General features: G+C 41.4%; 1 pseudogene; it reads left to right on the forward strand.

Moving 5' to 3' along the window:
• The first annotated feature begins 1,125 nt into the window (after nucleotides 1-1,125).
• LOC121287530 overlaps nucleotides 1,126-20,108 on the forward strand; it is a 70,913-nt pseudogene continuing 51,930 nt past the window's right edge.

Here is a 20,108-nt window from a genome sequence, read left to right on the forward strand (position 1 = left end):
ACCTTACCAGTGAATCCCACACCCCATGAAAGAATAAAGAAAAAAAATTCTGAAATGATTACCAAAGATCTGGACACCTTACAGATACATTTGGATTTTGGGTAAAACCTTTACAATATGTAATTACAGTTATTTATTAGAAAATGTGCAATGAACAATATCCTTACATCATATATATAAAAACAAAAAAACTGCGGATGCTGGAAATCCAAAACAAAAACAGAATTACCTGGAAAAACTCAGCAGGTCTGGCAGCATCGGCGGAGAAGAAAAGAGTTGACGTTTCGACTCGAAACGTCAACTCTTTTCTTCTCTGCCGATGCTGCCAGACCTGCTGAGTTTTTCCAGGTAATTCTGTTTTTGTTTTTTATCCTTACATCATATGTTTGTTATTTTATTTAGTAAAGCAGTTTTGCGTCGTACACATTCAATTGAAGAGACTGGTGAGATAGTCTGGTATTTAGCTCTCTGCTTGTTTCTGGCATGGCTGATAACTGGGCTGGCATTATGGCAAGGAATCAGATCTTCAGGAAAGGTGAACAGTTTAGAAAAATAGAACTGGGATTCTGCTAAGAAATATGGGTTTTTGTACCAATGTATTTAATTTATTGTCTTTCTTTGTGTCTTCTGTCTCAGTCTGACTATATCTCACATTCTCCAATTCTCTGTCTTCCTTTCTATTAGCTTTTCTACCCTTCTGTCTGTCTCTTATTGTCATTTCTAGATGTCTCCAACCCTCTTATTCTTTTCCCGTCTTTTCCTATAATCTCTCATGCGCTCATGCTGCTCGATTAGACCTGGGAAGGAGTGGAACAATTGAGGTAAAGCTATGTAGGAAAAGCGATGGAAATCACTGCAAACACAAGTTAATCTACCTAAAGCTCTATGTATAATTTATAATGTGTACTCAACCATTCCAAGTAGGAAAGGTTAGTATTTTAAATCTAGGGATGAGGGACTTCAGTTATGGAGATAGATTGGAGAAGCTGGGGCTGTTCTTGGATTTGATAGAGGTGCTCAAAATCATCAGGGTTCTGCACAGAGTAATTAGGAAGAAAGTTTTCCCATTGGCTGAAGTGTCAAGAACCAGAAGACACTGTATTCTAGGTAACTTGCAAAAGAACAATGGGCAATATCTTTGATGAAGATACCAAGGAAAAGTCCTGTTCTGACTTTGGTGAAAAGAAGAAAAGAAATAATCTTTTCTGGGACTATAATGCCAGGGTTAGCCGTGAATCCAGAGTCTGGAGCAGAACCATAGGAAAAAACAGGATAGGAAAAGCCAATGCAAATATTCCTACTGTGCTCAGTATGGCCTCATTATAATAAATATCCTCTTTTGCCAGAAGGATAAATTCAAAACCATATGGATGCATCCTAAGTCAAAGCATTGGCAGCTCCTGGATTATGTCAGTGTTTTGGTCAAGGATCTAAGTGATGTCTGTATGTTTTCTTATTCTTTCACAGGATTTGGGCATTGTTGGCTGGGCCAACATTTATTGCCCATCCCTAAATGCCCTTGAGAAGGTGATGGTGAGCTGCCTTCTTGAACTGCTGCAGTCCATGTGGTATATGTACCCCCACATTGCTGTTAAGGAGGGAATTCCAGCATTTTGACCCAGTGACAGTGAAGGAATCACAAATATAGTTCCAAGTCATGATGATTTGTGGCTTCAAGGGGGAACTTCCAGTTGGTGGTGTTCCCAGGCATTTGCTGCCCTTTTCTTTCTACTTGGTTGAAGTCGCAGGTTTGGAAGGTGTTGTCAAAGGAGCCTTGGTGAGTTGCAGCAGTGCATCTTGTAGATGGTATACAGTGCTACCACTGTGCATCGGTGGTGGAGGAAGTGGATGTTGAAGGTGGTGGATGGGGTGCTAATCAAATGGACTGCTTTGCCCTGGATACTGTTGAACTTTGAGTGTTGTTGGAACTGCACTTATCCAGGCTAGTGGGTGAGTTTTCCATCACACTCCTGACTTGTGCCTTGTAGATAGTGGGCAGGATTTGTGGACTCAGGAGGTGAGTTACTCTCCTCAGAATTCCCAGCCTCTAACCTGCTCTTGTAGCCTCAGTACTTAAATGGCTGGTCCAGTAGCCCCCAGGATGTTGAAAGTGAAATATTCAGCAATGGTAATGCAATTGAATGTCGCGGGGGAATGGTTGGATTCTCTCCTGTTGGAGATGGTCATTGCCCGGCACTGGTGTGGCATGAATATTGCTTGCCACTTATCAAGCCAAACCTGAATGTTGTCCAGATCTTGGTAAATATGAGCACGGACTGCTTCACTTGATACATGTGGCGGCTGATCGTCAACTTGTTCACTCGGCAATGAACATTCACCTAGCATAAAGATATTGCAGCTTCCATAAACCTAAGCCTTAAAACAGCTGGCGAAAGAGGGGAATTTATATGCAGCTCACAATCTGAAAAATCTTTCCATATCCAATTGAGTTCCAAAACAGTGGGCTGAAATAAACTGAATGGAATTGAGTATTACATTGTAAGGCAGTCAGATTTCTCAAAATTGGCTCAAGTTGAGGTAAACATACTACTTTGATCTATAGATTTCATCTATAATTTTCAAAGAATTGTACATTTTTCTTTTTTTCTGTGCCTTTTGTTGCATTTCTAAGTTATAAACTGTATATTTCAGGCAATCTAATATACCTCAGAAGTTAAACTTTAATTTGAAGCCTACCTTTAGTCCCAGATGCTTATTAAGTTTCCTTGTACAGATTCTGTTCCCTTCATTGTCTGCGTATATTGCTCATGGTTTTATTACACATATATAATATTTCACATTTAATGTTATGTTTGATTTTGCTATCTGTTTAACCAATGGCATAACTGAGATAAATTCATCTACAAACCATTAACTGCATTTTTTGGCCCTATTTTACTATCAGCTGCGAATTTAACCTTAATAATTAATAATTTAATTTATTTCTTTCTCGCTCTCTTACCCATGCCCTCACTATGCCAAGGTGGTCTAAAGCACCCAACGCCACAAAGTCAAGTATGTATATGTATACCCCTAGATTTGCACCTGCCTTTATTACATTTTCTGAGCATCTCTTTCCTACTGTTCCTGCTGTCTTTTGTATTGATACCAATGCACTGGCATCTTCTTTTTCTAATTAATTTAATTTGCACCTTTGTTTAGAATCTTGGTATTAAGGAGGATACCAAACAACATACATAAGGTTGAAGGTGAGTTGAAATGGGTTTGTTTGCTTATTGATGCAACACATGATGGTGCATCTGGAGGAAGTGATGGGCCAGAAGCAGACAGGAGGAAGGTGATGGGAAAGAAGGGTGTGACCTGAGATTTCAGACTAAAGCAGCTAATCTGGAATCTGAATATACTCTGGAGAGACTGCGGGGGTGAGAACCGAGGGAGTCTGGGCTTTGGCATAGCCTGTGTACTGAGGCTTGAAAACATTTGGGGAGAACTGTGCGAGTAGGATCTAGGGCAAAAATGATCAAGTAGCAGTGGGGGAGAGGCACCTGAGAAAGAGGATCAAGAGAACTGGAAGCTAATGCACATGTGTGTGTCTGATTTCTTTCTATTTCTCTTTATTTGCTTTATTAGAATAATGTGCAGCTGCTGCATTTAAGCAATTGAACCACATTTAAAAGTATGCTGAAACCAAAAATATTTAGACTTTCTTTCTTAAGCATCTGCAACGATGAGAGGCTGAAAAAGACTATCTTACTCTTTAGGTGAGACAGCAAAGATCAGAAGTATTTTCATTCAGGATGAATGAACTTTAAATTAATCTATCCTTTAATTATACGTTGCTAAAATAATTTGTCCTGATGTGCAGGAAATAGTAATGGCTAAGTTGTTCCAATTCTAATTTATTATATCTTGCATTCATTAGGTTTGGAAAGATGCTGCAACACAAATGTTCTATTCTATCGCAGTGGCCTTGGGGACCATAACAGCACTATCAACATACAACAGATTCAACAATGACTGTTACAGAGATGCAATCCTTGTCTCTGTTGTTAATTGTGGTATGTGTGTTTCCTGGATTTGCCATCTTCAACATCCTTGGGCTCATGGCTCATCTTCAAGATAAGCCTGTTCAAGAAGTCGTAGAGTCAGGTAGCTTTTAGAATCAACATACTGACTGGGAAGGGGATGAATTTCTGCAAGTGTGCTGTTACTTGATTACCGGCAGTAGAAAAGGTGTGGAAATAATTTCTGATGATGAGTGATACGGACTCGAAAGGTCAACTGTATTCCTCTCCATAGATGCTGTCAGACCTGCTGAATTTTTCCAGGTATTTTTGTTTTTGTTTCAGATTTCTAGCATCTGCAGTATTTTATTTTTATCTTAGTGGAAATAATTTTGGTGAATTAAGAGTTAGACTTTTATCTTTTGCTTGTTTTATGCGGAACCATCAGATTCCATAAAGGTTTCTGTCACTTCACATATTTTTCTTTTGAACCTAATGCTATTGGAGACACTTTTCCTGAGAATAGGACCCCAGCATTGCTTGACATGAAAACAAAACAAATAGGATTATGGACAGAGACCTATAAAAGAAAGCCCCCCACTCCAAAGGCTCTGAAGTTTTTGATGTGACCTCTGCAGGGCCCCTAGTGCTATGCCTGATTGAAGCATTGCAATATAAATTTAATTACTTTTGCAGGTTGTGTTAATAAAAAACAGAAAATGCTAGAAGAACTCAGCAGGTCTAGCAGCATCTGTGGAAAGAGAAACAGAGTTAACGTGCAAAGTGGGTGATCGGGGTCTTGACGGGGGAAGGGGGTGGGCGTGGGTGTGGTAGGGAGGCCCAGAAACTTGGACCTTGGGGGGCACCCAGCTTCAGAACTTCAGAAGGGGGCTTCTGATGGAGAATCCCTCCCACAACCCCCACCCCAACTTTCCCATCTGAGATGTAAATCTGTTCTTTTTCAGGCTTCTCCATGGAAGTTCAACCCTTCCGCCAGCCTAAAAATTGAGTTTGGCTGTGAAACAGTCTTTAAGTGGCCAATAATTGGGGCAAGGGTGAGCTTCCCATCCAAGGTCTCATCTGCCCCAGCGTAAAACCACTGTGTGGGCCGGAACCTAGAGGAATTCCCATCCTTCAATTTTTCACTTCTCCCCACCCTACCCAGCCTAAAAACCCACCGGTGGGGGAACATAAAATCCTGGTCCATATGTTTTCTCTCCAACAGGGCCTTCATGTACAGCAGCAGTTGGTGGACCTCAAAGGGTAATGAGACCTCTGGAGAGATGACCCATGCTTACCATGCACCAGCTCAAAAAAACTCACACCCGTTAGAGCAATAATTGGATTTTCACTTGGTGACTCACCATGCACAAGTAACCAAAGCAGACAGTGGTGGCAGGGGCAGCTGTGATGAGTCTGTGTCAGAAGGCAAAACCCTCTTCAAGTTCTGCTCAGCTGGATGTAGTTGCATTACCCGAGGGTCCATCAATGGAAAGGAAAATCATTGAGGTACAATAGAAAATCTACAATATAGGGGCATGCCTTCCTTGCACATAGACTATGATTGCAGAGAAAATTAAGGAGTCCATATCAGGCATGAGTGGATTGATGTTGCAGGGCACTGCAAGGATGCCTTGTTCCATGGATAGAGTACCAAGATCAAACTCAGCTATCAAGTGGTTCCATGCATGTCTCAATCATGGCTGTGCTGGCTCTGGATATCAACATGTCTGGCACCATTTATTGGATAACAAACTCCTTGTCCTGGGCCTTACAGCATGTCACTGATCTGCACCAAGCTGCTTTCCATAGCAATGGTGGGAATAAAGTGTGGCTGTTCCATGAGGGTAATGTTTTATTTAATTCATTTTATGTGATGTGGGCATCACTAGCTAGGCAATAGGGGTCCTAGAAGTGGGATCTCCATTCAAAGCTCTCCCACTTCTGACCTGTTTCCATCAATACTCCAAATCCCCAACATCCAATTGGTATGCATCACGTTGCCTACTCGCCTAATGGCCAAGTTTTCTCCTGCACAAGTGTAGGTGGAGCTATCTTTGGCCAGGCCATTGTGGGCTCCAACACAAAAATCTAAATTGGCTAAAAGCATTTCAACAGTCAGAACAGAACTTTGAACAGGGATTGCACCATGTAGAACTGGTAGGAAATGAAAGAGTAAAGCATTGTCGTTGCACAAAGATATTCTTGTCTGTATGAGAAAAAGTTATGCTATTAAATTTCCATTGTTTAGTAGAATCGCATTGAATGCATTAATTTGCACAACTTTTGGATGCAGCCCATTTTTGGTTGCTGGTTAGCAACTCACATTTTCAGTTATTTGTTAATGAATTGACAGGGACCAATGGGGGTATGTACAGTGGTTGGTTGTGTGTCAGTGGAATTGCTAGGCGGAGATGCAGGGCAGGAGAATGGACATTGGATGCAACTATCTCATCAATCCAACGGTGGTAACAACTGAACTGTACAGATATACATAAATTTGTGGAATCAATATGAACAGTTGGTGTTGCGTTTGTGGCCACCATTTTCCACCTTTTCCACGTCCTCCTTTGCAGGTGATGTGTGTTCAGCATCTTGTTCCTCCTTGCTGCTGCAAAATATTGTACGGTGTAGCACATGACAATCATTCTGGCTTTCCTGGCTCCCAAGTGCTAAAGGCACCTCCATCTATCTATGTACCTGAAGTGCATCTTGAGCATCTAATTGCTTGCTCCATCACAAATCTGGATGTCATGTGGTTTTTCTCTCCACCATTCTTGAATTTCTCATGGTTATCGTCAGCCAATTTTGAAGTGGGTATTCTTTGCCTCCTTGTAGCCACCTTTCTTGCAGATCTAAACACGTCAGGGAACATGAACTGCTTCAAGATGAAAGAATAAGACAACTCCCTAGGAATCTGTTGCACAAGTAGATTAACCTTTTCTTGGGGTTGCATATCAAATGCGCTTCAATGGAATGGAATCTATTGTGGTTTGCGAATACAAAAGCAAAATACTGCAGATGCTAGAAAGGCTCAGCAGGTCAAACAGCATCTGTGGAGAAAGAAACAAAATTCTGATGAAAGATCTTCACCCTGAAATGTTGATTTTGTTTCTCTCTCCACAGGTACTACCTGACCTTCTGAGTATTTCCAGAATTTTCTGTTTTTATTTTGGTTTATGACCACTCCTGGTTGATCTGGACATAGGCAGAGACATATTAACCAGTCTATCAAACAACACATCATTACCTGACGTTATGCATTTGTGTGTAGCTGCCTGGGAGATCTTGGACTCATCTCTGACAGTGCCCTCCAAGGACCAGGAGGCAAAAAATGGTATAACCACTGGTAATGCTGTAGATGTTTGCCATCACCTGATGTTATAACTTCAGCATATGGAAACACTGCTGTCTGAGAGATTGAGGAAGTTGAACCTCTGCCTGTATGCCCTGATACAGATATATAGTGCATGCTGCTAGCTTAACTACACCACCCTGCGACCACCACACTCCCACTGCTCATCACCTGCAGGTTTCTCCACAGCAGGCTGTTGTTGCTGCTGATGTCACCTTGACTGGTCTAATATCCAATCTAAGGCAGCCATGGCACCACCCATCCTGATCTGGAGTCTCAATACAGCTAAAGTACAGAAATTAACCTCTCACCACATGTTCTTTCAACAAACTTTGTCCCAATGATAAGTATGAAAGAAAATGTGAGCAGTTGGCTTTTTATGAGCCCCATGAATTGCCATTTTGTTCTCACCCAGATTTCAATGGAAAGTTTCAGGAAGCTTGGGAAAACCATGGATGCACCATCAAATTTAAATATGGGTTAAGACATAGCTGGAATCCATGTATATGCATATTTAAATTGCTAACCCAACTTTCCAGAGGGGATTATGCACACCCTGCCAAATGGCCCAAGTTAAACACAGAAGTCGTCACTTGGAGTCGGTTTTTAAACATGATGTTGTTTTCAGAGACTTTAACTCCACCTGTACCTGCATATAAACCCATGCACTCCTTACAAGGGCTAAAATTCCCACAAATATTGTTGTGGATAAGTGGTCAGCCAATTGAACATGGTTCCTGAGGAGACAATGGAAGTACTGAGCATATTTTCATTCAAATGCAAGTTAACAATTCTTTCAGAAAATGCATCGGTACGTTTCCAGTCCAACAAGCAAGGTGCCATTGCTGGATCTGGTGCTGGGGAATGAGATGAGTCAAGTGGGACATTGAAGGGAGAGTTATTGTCATATTGTATTGTTTATATTAACTATGGAAAAGAGAAAACAACAATCCAGAGTAAAAATAGTCAATTGGGGGAGGGCCACCTTCAGTGAGATGAGAACGGATTTAGCCCAACAAATTGGAATCAAAGATTGGCAAGCAAAATTAGCAGAAGAATGGAGTTTGTTTGGGCACAGTCAAGGTACATTCCCATGAGGGGCAAAGGTAAAGCAAACAAATCTAGAGCTCCCTGGATGCCAAAATAGAAAGTAAAATAAAACTGGATAAGAGGTGAAAATGAAAGATGCCTGGTAGGTCATGGAATTGAGAACAGGCCGAATTATTAAGGTGCAGAGGCAAAGTGCAAAAACAATTGAAGTAAAGAGAGAGTATAAGGAGTGAATGGAAACCAATGTAAAGGGAATCCAAAGAAATTCCATAGGCATGTAAATGGTAAAAGGGTGGTAAGAGGAAAAGTGAAGCCAATTACTGACCTAAAAGGGTAGTTACGCAGGGAGCATGGTTGGGATACTAAGTGAGTACTTTGCATATGTCTTTTACGAGGCAGAAGGCGCTGCTCAAGTCATAGTGAAAGAGGGGATAGTTGAGACATTGGATGAGCCAAAAAAATTATAAAAATTAGGTAGTAGATATGCATTTAACATCGATAAGTCACCAGTACTAGATGAGATGCATTCGAGGATACTGAGGAAAGTAAGGGTAGAAATTGCTGAGGCTATAGCTGTTTTTTTTTCATTCTATCGTGGGATTTGAGCATGAACATCGCTGACAAGGTCAGAAGTTGTTGCCCATCGTTAATTGCTCTTGAGAAGGTGAAGGTGATCTGCCTTCTTGAACCGCTGCTGTTTGGAAGGGAATTCCAGGATTTTGATCCCGTGACAGTGACAGCAATATAGTTCTGCACTAGGCTGGTGTGAGACTTGGAGGGGAACTTTCAGGTGGTGATATTCCCATGCACTTCCTGCCTTGTCCTACTGGATGGTAAAGATTGTGGATTTGGAAACTGTTATCAAGGGAGGCTTGATAAGTTGCTCCATTGCATCATACAGATGTTACACACTTCTGCTGCACTGCACCAATAGTGGAGGGAATGAATTTTTAAGCTAATGGATGGGATGCTGATTAAACAGACTGCTTTAGATGGTGTTGAGCTTTTTGAATGTTGTTGAAAGTGGAGAGTACTCCATCACACTCCTGACTTATGCTTTGTAGATGGCAGACAGGTTTTGGGGGAGTCAGGTGATGAGTTACTTGCTGCAGAATTCCCAGCCTCTGACCTGTTCTTGTAACCACAATATTTATATGGCTGGTCCAATTAGGTTTCTGGTTAATGGCAACCCCCAAGTTGTTGATGGTGGGGAGCTCAACAATAGTAATGGCATTGAATGTCAAGGGGAAATGGTTAGTTACTTGTTTTTTTTATTCTTTCATAGGTGTGGTGTTGCTGGCTAGGCCAGAATTTATTGCCCAACCCTAATTGCCCTTGAGAAGGTGGCTGTGAGCTGCCTCCTTGAACCATGGACGTGCAGTCCATGTGGCATAGGTACACCCATAGTGCTGTTCGGGAGGGCATTCCAGGATTTTGACCCAGCGACAGTGAAGGTGATATATTTCTAAGTCAGAAAGGTGAGTGGCTTGGATGAGAACTTCCAGGTGGTGGTGTTCCCATGTGTTCTGCTGCCCTTGTTCTTCTGGATGGTAGTGGTCATGGGTTTGGAAGGTGCTGTCTAAGGAGCCTTTGTAAGTTCCTGCAGTGCATCTTATAGATGGTACACACTGCTGCCACGGAGCATTGGTTGGTGAGGGAGTAAATGAGGGTTGGGGTGCCAATCAAGGAGGCTGCTTTGTCTTGGATGGTGTCAAGCTTCTTGAGTGTTGTTGGAGTTACACTCATCCACGTAGGCAGAGAGTATTCTAACACTCTCCTGTCTTGTGTCTTATAGATGGCGGTCAGGCTTTAGGGAGTCAGAAGGTGAGTTACTCACTGCAGGATTCCTAGTATCTGACCTGTTCTTGTTACCACAGTATTTACATGGCTAGTCCAGTCAGTTTCTAGTCAGTGGCAGCCCCTAGGATCTTGCCAGCGGGGGATTCAGTGATGGTAATGTCATTGAATGTCAGGGGGCGATGATTAGATTCTCTCTTGTTGGAGATGGTCATTGCCTGACAGTTGTGTAGCGTGAATGTTAGTTGCCACTTGTCAGCCCAAGCCTGGATATTGTCCAGGTCTTGCTGCATTTGGACATGGACTGCTTCAGCAATCATCAGCAAACATCCCACTTCTGACCTTATGATGGAAGGAAGGTCATTGAGGAAGCAGCTGAAGATGGTTGGGCCTAGGACACTACTCTGAGGAACTCCTGCAGTGATGTCCTGGAACTGAAATGATTGACCTCCAACAACCAGAACTATCTTCCTTTGTGCTAAGTATGACTCCAATCAGCAGAGGGTTTCCCCCTGATTCCCATTGACTCCAGTTTTGCTTGGGCTCCTTTTCACCACACTCTGCCCAATGCTGCTTGATGTCAAGGGCAGTCACTCTCATCTCACCTCTGGAGTTAATCTCTTTTGTTTATGTTTGAACCAAGGGCGTAATGAGGTCAGGAGCTGAGTGGCCCTAGTGAAACCCAAATTGAGCATTTTTGGGCAGATTATTGGTAAACAAGCGCTGCATGATAGCACTGTTGGGTGACCCCTTCCATTACTTGGCATGATCAAGAGTAGACTGATGGGGTGTTAATTAGCCAGGTTGGATTTGCCCTGCTTTTTAAGTACAGTTCTTACCTAGGCAACTTTCCACATTGCTGGGTAGATGCTAGCATTGTAGCTGTAAATGAAAAGCTTGGCTAGGGGCACGGCAAGTTCTGGAGCATAAATTTTCAGTACTATTGCCGGAATATTGTCAGGGCCCAGTAACCAGTGCCTTCAGCTGTTTCTTGATATCACATGAAGTGAATTGAATTGGCTGAAGACAGTTATCTGTGATGCTGGGGACCTCTGGAGGAGCCGAGATGGATCATCCGCTCAGCACTTCTGGCTTAAGATTCTTGCAAATGCTTCAGCCTTATCTTTTGCATTGATGTACTGGTCCCCTCCTTCATTTGAGGATGAGGATATTTGTGGAGCCTCCCCCTCCAGTGAGCTGTTTAATTGTCCACCATCATTCATGACTGGATGTGACATGACTGCAGTGCTTAGCTCTGATCCGTTGGTTGTGTAATTGTGTAGCTCTGTCTATCACTTGCTGATAATGCTGTTTGTCACGCAAGTAGTCTTGTATTGTAGGTTCACCAGGCTGACCCCTCCATTTTTAGGGATGCCTGTTGTTGCTCCTGGCGTGCCCCCCTGTACTCTTCATTGAACCAGGGTTGAACTCCTGTTTTGGTGGTAATGGTAGAGTGGGGCATATGACAGGCCATGAGGTTACAGATTGTGGTCGAGTACAATCTGCTGCTGCTGATAGCCTACAGTGCCTCATGGTTGCCCAGTCTTGAATTGCTGGATCTGTTTGAAATCTGTTCCATTTAGCATGTGGTAGTGCCACACAACATGGTGGAAGATATCCTCACTGTGAAGACAGGACTTCATCTCCACAAGGACTGTGCAGTGGTCACTCCTATCGATAATGTCGTGCACAGATGCATTTGTGGCAGACAGGTTTGTCTTTTTGAAAATGGTAATGGGCTGGTCCTTGTGTCTCACAAATGTTACTACTTATCAGCCCAAGCTTGAATGTTGCCTAGGTCTTGTTGCAATTGGTCACATTATCTGTGGAGTTGCAAATAGTAGTGAACATTGTGCATTCATCAACAAACATCCCCACTTCTGATTTTATGATGGAGGAAAAGTCATTGATGAGGCAGCTGAAGATGGTTGAGTCTACGACTCCACCCTGAGGAACTCCTGCAGCAATGTCCTGGACAGAGATGATTGACCTCCAACGAAGACAACTGTTTTCCTTTGTGCTATGTATGACTCTAACCAGTAGAGAGTTTTCCCCCAATTCCCATTGGATTCAATTTTGCTGAGGTTCCTTGATGCCACATTCAGTCAATTGTTAGGTTGATGTTGAGGGTAGTCATTCTCATTTCACCTCCAGAATTCAGTTATTTTGTCCATGTTTAGACTAAGGTTCTACTAGAACCACTTAGACCTATAAAAAAACTCCTTTCATTGCTACTTCCTGCCAGTTTATTTGGGGTTGCTGAAATCTCTCATGATTTAATGCATTGAATTTCTGCTTTTTGCCATGGCTACTCATCCCAACTAAAATCCCCATTCCAGTTTTTGCTAGGCCAGCATTTATTTCCCACCCCTAATTGCCCTTGAGAAGGTGGTGATGAGCTGCCTTCTTGGACTGCTGCAGTTAGAAGGGGAGTTCAGAAGCTGAGTTTGCTGTTGTTTCTGGTGCCTAAATTGATGCCAGGTAGTCCACCTGGTTTCATTCTTTTTTGACTTTGTAGCAGTTTGATACAACTGAGTGGCTTACTAGGCCATTTCAGAGGGCATTTAAGAGTCAACCACATTGCTGTGGGTCTGGAGTCACATAGGCCAGACCAGTTAAGGACAGTGGATTTCCTTCCCTTCCCTGAAAGACATTAGTGAACTGACAATGGCTTCATTGTCATCATTAGACTTTTAATTCCAGATTTGAACCCAGGTCCCCAGAGCATTACCCTGCATCTCTGGATTACTAGTCTAGTGACAGTACCATTACACCACTGCCTCCCTCCCCTATATAACCCAAAATAACCCCCCGTACCCTCCAATATAATCCTCCCCCCATGCAATTGTTCTTGGGTAGTAGGAATGCGCTAAATTTTATAGGTATCTTTGAATCATCTACCCCAAGAATGTGCTATCAAATTATAAACCAGAATAAACATTTAGAGATGCAGTTTGAGAAACTATGCATTTCTATAGCATTTGGTGCTAAGAACTCCACTTTTCTAGCACTAGTGGTCATTCACAGCCTCATAAAGAGACAGAAATATCGTGCAGTGGATCACAAATACATCAAAAGGCACATGTTTTGTTGGGATTACTGTTGCAGACAGATGTTCAGTTAGTACTGCAAATTAAAGAGAGATACATCCTGGTAATGCACAATGCCAAAGCGGCTCATAGCAATAATAGCACCAGTATTTGATCGATGGAAAACTGGCAAGAAAATAGCAGAAACTAACAACAATTGATCTTTTTCAATTTCCACCATTTTTTCTTCTAACCACTTTCTGAAACCATTAACTTCTTACAAGGTATATTTATATGTTATCAGTACCCATGTATGCCTTACCTAAATAGTATTTTGTTAGATTAGTATATGTCCATTAGCTTAGCTATTCAAATATTGCAGCCAACTCTGATCCTGTACTCATCCAACATTCACTCGGTCACATTGCTGTGTGACTGGTCTCCTCTTGAAGTGTTGCATTGGCCAGCTACCATAGCATAGACAGGTGATCAAACATGACATTTTCCTGGTATGTTTGGCCCAGCTATCACTAGATAAACTTGATGAGCTGTTAGGAAAGCAGTAACATTTACATTTTTCTAACTGCCTCTCAATGCAGGGTAAAAGTAATAATTAATTTATGTTAATTTATTGTTGAACCTCAAACTTAATGCTCCCTGAAAATAAAAACCGCAAAACAATATTTCAGAAATTTCTAATAAGTTGATTTCTGTTTTAAGTAAATAATATAAGTTTACTTTTTCTTGTGTTAAGAGTTGTTACTGATTCCCTATCAATTTTATCCATGGTTTAGGTTTTGGTTTCATTTTTAGAGCCTACCCAGATGCCCTTACGCTCCTGGCAGTATCACCGCTTTGGTCCATAATGTTTTTCTTAATGTTTTTCACTCTGGGAATTGACAGTCAGTTTGCAATGATGGGTAAGAAAAATAATATTTCATTTTGTCTACCTCTTTTTCATCTTTATGAAAAGAAACTATATAATCAGTTTTCAATATTTACTTAATTGAACTACTTTTTACTGCATGCATTGTCTTTAAATGTTCTCAGTGTTAAGATGTATGTTCCATTAGAAGTGCCATGGTAATTGTTATGAGATTGGGAATTGAATAGATTTATCTCAGTATTAAATATTGTTAGATTTTAAAAGCTAAAAGAACAGTTGCATAACAAGTACTGGAAAACCAGTCAATTCTAGCAACACCTTAGCCCTCTATAACATTTCATTTGCAGAAAGATGTCTCAAAGCACTTCACAATTAGAGAAAACAAATAGTAAGAGGAAGCAGGAAAAATGGAGAGGGTTATATTTGAGTGACAAAGACATGATGTAGAGAAAGTAAAGACTTTTGAAAACAGAAAGGATGCAAGGTGGACAGATTAGGCAATACATTGCTAGAGAACAGGGGCACACTTCTGCACCTTGTTGGCCTCCAAAACTGGCCTTTTATGTATCCAGTGCTTATTTGGCACCATAATTGGCGGTAGAACCTTAAAGTGCCTCATTTCTACTCTCTGAAATTCCCTCTCCCTAAATTCTGAATGGTTGCTTTTGCTCTGTTCAAATCTTTGACCAAACTTTTTCACCTTTCACATCATGGCTAAGGATTCATTCCTATATCAGTTTATTTTTCCTTCTTCCCTATCGCATGCAGAGTGCACAGAAAGTGCAACACTAAATAAAAGTAAGATGTTTGTGAAGTGGTTATGGTTTACCCCCCGAATGTTGCAGTAGGCAAAAGGTCATTTTATAGATATTACACAGCACCAATGTTTCTTCATCTAGCAATAATGAAGAAGATGCTTGAAAATCATTTCCCTATCTGCAGTTCTTACTTTGAGATTGGCTTTGCTAGAAATGTGCTTCCACAAAGCGGACAGTAGATTCTAGATGTACTAGGTTGGAGATCGTGATTTTTCTGGCAAAACTTCCTCAGCTGGCAATTATATTCAGCATCAACAATACAATAAACCTCATAGTAGGAGCTCTCTTTGTGGATTCTTTTTCACCATGTTTCCTTGTCTATGGCCAGTAGGTCCACTTAGGGTATCTATTTTGCACTGTTTCAGATTTGCTTTTAAGCAATCTTTTGCTGAGCATCATTACATCATCAAAATGTCAGGATAAGAGATCATCAGAGTTTGTTCATCACTAGAACCACACGACCTGACCATCATAGCCATGTCTTCATGATCAAATGTATCAATGCTTGGCATGCAGATTTTCTTTGAGAAGAACTTTAGTATCAGTGATCTCACCATGTCACCTAATGATTAGTCATCTCATGCAGCTTAGCTGTTTTCTAATGTGGCATATATTGCCCACACTTCACAGACAAGAAGCAGGGCAATCAGAACAGCAGCCCTATATACTTTGAATGTGATCTGCTAGCTAATGCTTTTCTTATTCCAGACACACACACAGGAGCTTATCAAAAGCTAAACCTGGGGCTGAATTTTCCCCCGTTGGGGGGGAAGTTGATGGGTGGGCGTGTAAGAGCGCGTTTCGATTGGCGCCCCTGATTGGAGACGCGGCGCCATTTTACATGGGTGGGTCAATTAAGACCCGCCCAGCATGACATCTGCACAGAAGAGCTATGCGCTCCCTGTGCAAGTGGGGGAGTCCCAAAATCAAGAGTGCGCTCTTTCGCGCACGCACACAAAAGAGCACACTCAGCTCCCTGAGGCTAGGTGCAGCCTCAGGGAGATCAGCTGCATGTGTAAAAAAGACAAAAATAGAAAAATAAAATTTGTCTAACATGTCCCATCATGTGAAAATGTCAAATGAGTTGGGACATGTCCATAATTTTTACAAAACCTTCATTAAAATTTTTTAAAGCCTACATAAAACCTCATCCCACCCTTGGATGAGGTTTCATGTTTTTTCTAGTTCTTGCCGGGGCTCCTGGCCTGCCCGCCAACCTTAAAGTTGGACAGGCAGGTCCTTTAATTACTTAATTGATCCTGTCAATGGCCTCAATTGGCCATTGACAGGTTGGCGGGCCCGCAGCTGATTTTGCTGTGCTCCTGCCTTCCTAAAAATTTAAATTGGGAGCGGTGACTTTGGGAGATCCCCCCCCCAATGTCACCGCATGTCATTTTACTCAAAATTTGCCCCTGAAGTGTGTGTTCTTCGATAGTGATGACATACGGAATATAATCTTTGTTTGAGACTGTTCAAAGCATACGACCTACTTCTTAAGATTGATTGTAATTCCAAATTACAGACAAACTATTACAAGATGATTGTTGCAAATCATCCTGGGAGCGGACCACAAGCATGTAATCAGCAAATTATAGTTCACAAAATAAATTCTTCCAGCAACTTTGGTCTAGCTTGTAATCTCCTGAGATTGAAGAGCTGCTCATCAGTCATGAATCTGACTTTGATTGTACAATTGGAGGATAAAGCGCTTCACAGTTATGTGTACAGTGGAACTCCCTATGACCCACCTGAATCTCTGCACAGTGACAGCACATTGCTCGCTCTAATTTTTGCAATGGCATAAATTATTTGCTATGTAGCCTTTGCACTTTTATAGATATTAATCCACCTTCTCAATGCAGGTTAACATGGTAACTTAGTATAATCCAGAACAAGGGCAGCAAATAGATGAGAACAACAGCACCAGCAAGTTCCCTGCCAAGCCACTCACCACTTGGAAATATGTCGCTGTTCCTTCACTGTCGCTGGGTCAAAATCCTGGAACTCCCTTCCTAACAGCACTGTGGGTGTACATACATAACATGGGCTGCAACAAGAAGGCAGCTCAACACCACCTTCTGAAGGGCAACTAGGGATGGGCAAGTCCACATACTGTGAATGAATAAAAAAAAATGAGGGAAGGTTGAATAGCTTGGACGATAATTGTTGGAGTTTAGAAGAATGCGAAGTGATTTTATTGAAACACACAAGATTCTTAGTTGGCTTAACAGGGTTGATGCTGAGAGGGAATTTGGTCTCATAGGTAAATCTAGAGCTAGGGGCACAGTTTAAAAATAACCGGTCTCCCATTTAAGACAAATGATAAGGAATTTCTTCTTTGGTCACTAGTCTTGGAATTCTCTTTCACAGACAGCAGCGGAGGCTTGGCCAATGAATATGTTGAAGGCTGAGTTAGATTTTTGATCTAAAGGGAATGAAGGGTTATATGGTTAGACAGGAAAGTGAAGGTAAGGCCACAATCAAATCAACTGTGATGGTATTGAATGGTGAAGCAGGCTCGAGGGATCAAATTACCTACTTCAGTTCCTTTTTTTTTGTGTTCTTTTGTTCTGTACCTAGACAGATCCTCCAGCAAAAAAGTTAATTATTACTGTTTTAAAGCTAAAGGCACAACAGATGGAGATATTAGATGCCCATTGAGTATGAAGATATGAAGCTCACATTTTGCATACCTTTGCCTCATAACATAATTTAATCTCTAAAATCACTATTCTTTTCATAATGCCAAATATTCAAATTATACATTTTGCCTTCCTTGTGTTCTAGTTCCTCATCAGAAAAAAATATAATGTTATATCAATGCAAGGCATTTTGAGAATGGCTAGAAATGCTGCATTATTCTGGTTTTAGCAATAAAATTTGATTTTATTGTGCCTTAGAGGACTCCTGATGTAAGATTGCAAGTAAAGTTTTTTTTTTAATTCATCCATGGGATGTGAGCGTCGCTGGCAAGGACAATTTTGTTGTTCATTTCTAATTGCCCTTGAGAAGGTGGCAGTGAGCTGCCACCTTGAATCGCTGCAGCCCATCTGATGTAGGTATGCCCTCAGTGCTCTTAGGGAGGAAATTTCAGGATTTTAACCCAGCGACAATGAAGGTATGTTCCAAGTCAGGATGGTGTGCGGCTTCGAGGGGAACTTGCAGGTGGTGGTGTTCCCATGTGCCTGCTGCCCTTTTCCTTCTAGGTGGTAGAGGTCATGGACTTGAAAGATGCTGTCGAAGAAACCTTGGTGAGTTGCTGTTGTGCGTCTTATATATGGTATGCACTGCTGCCACTGTGTGAAGAGAATGAACATTTAAGGTAGTGGATGAGGTGCTGATCAAGCAGCCTGCTTTGTCCTAGCTTTTTGAGTATTATTGGAACCACACTCAACCAGATGAGTGGAAAGTATTCCATCACACTCCTGACTTACGCTTTGTAAATGGTGGAGAGGCTTTGGGGTGTCAGAAGGTGAGTTACTTGCCACAGAATTCCCAGCCTCTGACTGGCTTTTGTAACCATTGTATTTACATGCCTGGTCTGGTCAAGTTGCTGGTCAATGGCGACCTCCAGGATATTGATAAAGGGAACTTCAACGATGGTAATGCCATTGAATGGTCAGATTCTCTCTTGTTGGAGATGGTTGTGCTTGGCATTTGTGTGGCACGAATGCTATTTACTATGTATCAGCCCTAGCCTAAATGTTATCCAGATCTTGCTGCATATGGACATGGACTGCTTCAGTATCTGAGGAGTTGCAAATGGTACTGATCATTGTGTAATCAGCAAACATCCCCACTTATGATGAAGGGAAGGAAGGTCATTGATGAATCACTGAAGATGGTTATGCCTAAGACACTACCTTCACAGCATCCAGTGTAATAATGTAAATGATCTCAGAAAGACCAGTGGGAACCCCAGGGAGAATTCTCTTTTATTTGTGAAGGTGAGGATGTCCTAGAATATATTTTTTGCAAGAGAGAGGCATTGGAAAATGTCACGTTTCTGGCAGCATCTGGTGAGTTCTCGTTAACCCTTGAAAATCCAGGAGAGATGGTGTAAAGATGGAGGCATGAAGAGGTCATTCTAGCTTTCTTGTTGCAGAATTCAACTGTATTTGAATAATCCTATAATGCAAACTATTTTAAGATTAGTTCATTGAGTTTTTTTCTGCATATTTCTTATTTACTAATTTGGCTTATTTGAAATTTTAATGACTGAGATATTTGCATAGAGCTGTTATCAATTTAGTTGCATCCTTGGGCAGGAAGTTGCTGGAAAAATAATGGCATGCAAATTTCATGTCATTATTAATGTTCAAATAAGCCATTAAATTCAAGGGATTAGAAGGTACCATAAACTGAGAATTTCAGAATTACCTGGTCAGTTTATACCATTTCACCATTAGCTTTGTTCAAGCCATATCTCAGCCTTAGCCTTGCCATTATTTAAAAAAAATTATTGGATTTTTGCATTAAATGCCTATTAATTAATTTTTGCATACATGTGAAGCTGCATCTGCTAACAGATGTTGTTAATCTGATTTAGGTTTTACCCATTAATGGATCAAAATTTGCTGGAGTGAGCCTCCAGAATATAAAGTCTGATAACTAGCATATGTACCTTTGTAACAATGCAATTATTGATAATACAGTGCCAATCAACCCCTCTGGCCCAAAATTGAACAATTTCAATTGCAGTGTGTTAGGAAATAAAGACAGTTTAAATAAGTTAGATTTGTATTTGTGAGTGTTAGGAATGAGTTTTAGCTTTAATGTTTAAGTTTGATTTGTATTTCTGTATCTGTGTGTTAAGAAAGGTCAAATTGAGTTTTAGTTTCACTTTGAAAAGGTGCTTGCATTTCTAATGAGAGTTTTATGACTTAAGCTAAGGTAACAAACAAGGGTAGAAAAATTGGACTGTTGCCAAACAACAGGGGGCCAGAGAGACAGGTCTCTCCCACAGACACAGACACAAGAAGAAAGATAGAAGTTTGTTTTGGAAGCTGAGTGCAGGAGTTATTTTGAAAGTAGCTGCCAGTCCCAAGCTGAGGAAAAGGCCCAGAAATGCAGGGCCGTGGAAGAAGAGAGAGTCCCAAGCAGACTTTCTAGTTGAAGGAAGGACAGGAACCTGAAAAAGGTCCTATTAAGTGAAGTTAAGGGTGAGGGGCACAGAAGGACTCGAAGCTTCAAGCTACAGAAAGCAGA

The sequence above is a fragment of the Carcharodon carcharias genome, chromosome 14 (genome assembly GCF_017639515.1).
Source record: "Carcharodon carcharias isolate sCarCar2 chromosome 14, sCarCar2.pri, whole genome shotgun sequence".
Classification (NCBI taxonomy): Eukaryota; Metazoa; Chordata; class Chondrichthyes; order Lamniformes; family Lamnidae; genus Carcharodon; species Carcharodon carcharias.